We start from the raw sequence: 6,177 nt of genomic DNA on the forward strand, positions 1-6,177 counted from the left end.
TAGTGAGGTCAGAGGAGGCACGCTGAAGTGGATCCGTAATTTTCTTCAAGATAGGTCCTTTCAAGTCTTACAGTGGCCTTTCAAATCTGAGAGCTGATCTTTGCCACAATGGGTTCCACAGGGCTCAGCTCTGAGCCCAACATTATTCAAAGTCTATATGCGTCCTCTAGCGGATATAGTCGCAAAACATGGGGTGAAGTTAGTGTCTTATGCTGATGACACTCAACTGATCATTAAACTAGAACAGAATGAAGCAACTAAACTTGGAGCTTGTCTAATTGATATGGCCAACTGGATGAATTTTAGCATTCTACAACTAAATGCAGGTAAAACTGATATTATGATAGTTGGCAAACAACCCTCTATTTGGTCCCATATATGGTGGCCATCTGAACTTGTTCCGTCCCCGGTTCCTAAATCCAAGATAACACAATTATGAGTGTGGTTTGATAACAGACTATCGTTTGAGGAACATATAGGAACATATAGCAGGCTTGGCCGACATATGTTAGGGTTTATTGAGGATGTTGCAAAAAACCTTAGATTTACCCTTTGGCAGCACAAAAATAATAATCTGGGTGATGATTATCTCTCGCCTGGACTACTACAATGTCCTATACTTAGGCGTCACCAAAGGCAGAATGAGTATGCCGCAGAGAGTACAGAATGCTGCAGCCTGTTTATTACTGAACATTCCTAGACCAGCCTCGTGGGAGCTGCTCTCGCAGAACTACATTGACTGCTGGTGCGGGACAGAATGACTTTCAAAGCCTTATGCCTGTTGTAAATGAGAAGGACCCAAGTTATCTATTTCCTCTACTTATAATTTAAAGACTTACTAGGAATGTTAGGTCCGCGGGCACTGCTAAGCTGATTGTTCCAAAAGAGCACGGCTTGGAGGCAGATCGCCTGGGTTCTTAGCAGCAAACAATTGGAACCAACTGCAGCTGGAAGGTAGAATGCAGGCCTCAGAAGTGGTGTACCATAGAAAATTGAAAGTGTGGTTCTTCAGGTCATCACAGGCAGATTGGTGTTAAAGCAATGGACTGGGGTCGGCTTCTCTCTAAGTGGAGGAAGAATTCTTAGTGCGGGGACACTCAGTTGGAGTAACAAGGCGCTCTATAAATGGCTAATCTAATCTAACCGTGCTGTCATTATGACAGGGTGTCGGACAAACGTGTGTCAGATATGCAGAACAAGGTTGGCCCCAGGTAGTATGTGACATTGGATTTTATTTTAAGGAGGAAGAGTCAAGCCAGGAGTGAATCAAGACAGAATTTCTGAAAATGTTGCCTCCTGGAAGTCATTCTCAAAGACCAAAAATAACAATTAATAGAAACTCCTGAGTGGGTGGAATCCCCTGGTTACACATGCTTGTTCTGGATGGATCCAGTCTGAAAGCTCAGGAAGAGGGCATTCTGTGCCCAGGACCTGAAGACTCTTGTTGATCAAACTTGCACTTTTTGCAGCCGCCATGCGCAAAAAGTTTCCTTATGCTGATAATTTTCTCGTTCTGTCTACTTACTTTGCCACATACAGAGTGTGACCAATCAGAAAGGAGGGATAAGGGATTGGAATGTCTGTTTCATTCCCCGGGGTAAGCTTATAGTTTATCAAATGAGAAACAAACACTTGTTACACCTTTTGCCCATTGGTAAAAAGTGGGTCTATTAGAGTATCCTCAAAAAACTCAATGCTTATGTGGTAGTGCGGTATATCTGTTTCATTCGCCCTGCATTGATGTTTTAGGCAGTTATCATTGGATACTCCAAAGTAGTGATTTTGCCAGCCTCACCCCGAGGCACCTCTGGTCTTGGGTGCAGTGTCCAGAGAAGTGAAATAGAAAAGTGTGAAAAATAAATTCTCAAAAAGGGAAGAAATATTAAAAACTGGTAAATCACCCGTGGGAAATTTTAATATTGGCGTGATTTCCAATAGTTGTTTAAAAGGAATAGGTACTACTCATTAGATCGAGATACTAGATCTAGCAGTATTTTATATAAAAAGCGTTGACATGTTTCAGCTCTCTGGGCCCAAGGGGTCTATAGAGCTTTCGTCAGGACTCACAAACATAGAATTTTATACTCACACCATTTGTGTAGTATTATTTTAGTTGTTTTCTGATTTATATATCTGGAAAACAAATCCTCCAAATTCTGTTCTGGAGGTTCCCTTTTCTTTCCTCGGGGTCCTGCTATTAGTAAGCCCAGAGCCGCGTGTGGTTAGAATTCTGCCTTGTGCTGACTCTGCCCCCGGATGATACAGAGTGTGACAATAGGTGCCGCCTACTGCCGGGATCTATGTCACAAGAAGTACTTGTTATCGAAGTAGGTGACATGCAAATTTGTCAATGTGCACCTTGCAGTCTGACCCATATATGTTGGAAGTACACATAAATATTTGTTGATTTATATTACGCTCGCATAACAAACATATCTCTGTAATCTAACAGCGCATGGTTAACAATCGCAGTTTTGGATCATCCTCAGATAGCCACTGCATTGGCTTACTAAGTGTTTTCACACTCCTAAGCTTTGCATGTCTGACAAACTGCCCACTAGATACATGGACAGATTGATCAGTAGTCCATATTATACCTCGTGCAAACACATGCATGGATGTGGGGTCACGATCATGGGGGACCTATTGTAAATTTATAATTACGCTGTGTCTCCTTGTCTTTTTTCTTTACAGGTACAGAAATTCTGACGGTGAACACCATAAGTAATGCACCTTACAAACCTATGCACACCTTAGCATGTGTGCATGGTTTACTTGAGCTCAGGGTTCACTCTGAGCCACGGGTCCTGAAGAAAGCCGTTACATTTTATACTTTTGGCTAAAACATGTTGCCCACCTCACATAAATTCACTCTTCACATATTTTGAGATGTGCGAAACCATTGTCTCACGTCCAATTAACTATATTTTTTTAGCCCTAGTCCAGGGACCATATAATAAAGAATTGGGTACCCTGGATGTAGTTTTAACCTTCTATTCTCAGGGTATCCACTATTCACAAAATGCAACAAAAAAAAACAGCTACGCTGTAATCAGGTGTCAAAGCATTGCTAGGAGGCACTCGCTTCCTGGGTGGGAACCTGATGATGAAGCATGCCACCAACTTGATTGGTGGGTGAGGGTTCTTCTAAAAAACCAACTGGTTTCCCTGTCAAGGAGGCTTAATTTCAATAACCCTGGTGATTGGGTTTCCTAGAGCGCAGCTCTAAGCTCGTTCTCTTTATTTATATGTATCTATGACCATGGGAGATGAACGAGCTTCCTCCTTTTTCTCTCTATTTTGTTATTTGACAACCACAATCCAACATGCCTCTCTATTAGAGCACGCCGTTTGTTACAACCTCCCAGCCTATACGGCACGCGTACACTCCACAGGAAATAAGACTGCCATCTCTTGGTGTGGCTGACATGTTAAGATGCCAGTGCTCATCCTATTACGGAGATAAACATAGACCACAGCCACCCTTGCTCCCAGCAGGCTATCCTCTGTACATTTTAGGATTGCTACTCCGACCTCTACCAGGCCCACCCTGCCCCACATTGAGATGTTAGCGGACACCCACGTTCCCAGCATTTCCGCTCTCGAGAGTGAGGACCTTGAAGACCATCACAGTGGCCGAGACGAAAAAAGCAATAAAGGACTTGGCGAGGAATAATACACCGAGTTGGTCAAGTATTGTGACCGATTCACTATTTGGCCCCCAAATTAGCTGACTTCTACAATGAGGCACAAGAAACCGGGACACTCCCCTCCACCCTTCAGGAGTCCCCCCTTCTTTCCCTCCTCAAGCCCCATAGGAACCCAAGATGCCTGTCTTCCTACCGGCTCATCACCATACTGGGCACCAATTATAAAATACTAGGTAAAATACTGGTAGATCACTACCTCCAGATTCTGCCCAATATCATACATCCAGACCAGAACAGTTCGTCCCCGGCCCTAACATGTCCTATTATCTTAGGTGATTATTTCATGTGATAGACCAGGCGTCGTTATACCACTCACATGCTGAGAGCCTGATACTTGATTTGGAGAATGCGTTTGATTAATTCTCATGGGAATATTTATTTCAAGTGCTGTGCAGATTTGGCATTGGGAGGCGCCCTCTAGCATAAATGAAATAGTTATACACAAATCCATCCTCCAGGATGTGAATTGGCTGCCTTATCTTTCCCATAGGCCGGGGTGACCCCGTTCCCCAATTCTGTTTGCAATTCGTATTGATCCTCTGGCCATTCGACTTTGGAAGAAGGGAGGGCAATGGGGGATCCCACTAGATGAGACGACACAAGCAGTGTCACTATATGCTAACGGTGTGCTATTTTACTTCTGGGATGCTAATGTCGGCACTGAGTTATCGTGAACAAGGGAACCCAGAGTTATGCAAGGGACCATGGGTGCAGGTATCTATCAAGGAACAAGTGGTCCCTTCGTACAATTTAAGGACTAAATAGCGGACATAGAGGAACAATGCATTGTATGTCAACACATTCAAAGAATGAAAAATTGGAAGTATTTATTCAATTATATAACACAAAAGAACAACAAGGATGAGGGGTGAGTGGGGAAAACAGAGAACAACTGAAGAGCTCAGACATTCATGTAGTGATCATAAATACAATGAGTAGTTTTAGTCACAATTGATTTGAGTACCAATCCTATCAAATTGATGAAAGCAAAGCATTTCCGATAGTTATGATACTTAGTGTAGACGATGTTTCGATCCCTATTACAAATAACGGATTCATCATGAGGACTTAATTGGTGCCTGAGACTAAAAATGCCTGTTGGGAAGGAAAAAAGACGGGGGAGGGGGCGGGTGGAGGAAAAAGAGGAGGAAAAAGGGAGAGAAAATAATGGTTTTTTAATAATACTCCCAAAATTGGGAACGGAATGTCTCATACAACGCACACCCTTGTTGCAGTGTCGTGCATCATACTGATGAAAAAATGTTGAAAAAAACATGCAGCAATAACAGTGGAAAGGTAAGTGAAGTGATCGCTAAGTGGAATAGAAGGAGTAAGAATAATCTAATAATAAAACATCCAGACAAGGGTGATTGGGGTTGAACTGACCTAGTATAAACTGTGTGGGATCCTCTGAGTTCCCGCGGCACAAGAATTGTACGTGGCAATCTAGAGTGATTAAATACCAGAGTAAGAATGAGCATCTGGTTGGACCTAATAAGAAGTAATAGTGGAATACCCTTTTGAAAACTTACTGCTTATTGGTGAGGTAAAGATACTTCACAATGAGATCAGTGGTCAGAAGGTAAGGATAATTGTATACATCTGAAAAAGGAGAAGGGAAGGAAACATGATTGCGCATAGGATAAATGGTGATTATTGGTAAGGGTGCGTCAAACCCTGCTTATCTATACAGTGGGCTGTATGAATCCGGCTGTTCCCAAATCAAGGAGGGGACATTTTCTATCATTCCGGTGGCGTGGTCGATGCCCCCGGGGGGAATATATATGTCTCCCGGTAGGGAAATCCACGGAACTGAAAGGAGGGAGAGGACGTAGCCTTACGGCTAGATCGGTTGACGTCAAAGCTAGGGAACCAGGTTCAAATCTCAGGAATGACGCTCAACATCCTGTGATTCTGGGCAAATCCCTTAATCTCCCGTGCCTAACAAAAATGAATGTGTCCTTGTAACGAAACTGGTGCTATGTAAAGCGCTCTGATACCCGATATCTTCGGGTCTAGTTTGCTCTATATAAAAAAAAAAAAAAGAAAAATAGCCATGAGGAATTTTGAGCAATATTTGTGCCGGAACAAGGGCGCGAAAAAGGAACTGATGCACATACCTACGGTCAGAATTGAATACAAGAAGGTCTTCACAGCTGCCTTGTATGCGGGCGAAGCGAGTGCGTCAGAGGGCCGTCTGCGGTTTGGCAAGTAATCTCAGTACGCATGCGTATAATGAAGTCTAACTGTTGGAGGTGACCACGCTGGATATCTGTCTGTGATTCGGAAACTTTAGATAGTGGTCATGCGTGCAATTGATTGGACTTGGAGCAGCAAGTCGGCACAAACATGCAGGGACTAAGGAGAATAGGTCGGCCATCTTAGAGTTGTCAAATTGGATTGAAAATGCCGCAATAAGGTGACGAAGACAGAATAAGGAGGAATGATTTCATGCAACAACACTACA

Source organism: Lissotriton helveticus, chromosome 2_1 (assembly GCF_964261635.1).
Source record: "Lissotriton helveticus chromosome 2_1, aLisHel1.1, whole genome shotgun sequence".
NCBI classification, from domain to species: domain Eukaryota; kingdom Metazoa; phylum Chordata; class Amphibia; order Caudata; family Salamandridae; genus Lissotriton; species Lissotriton helveticus.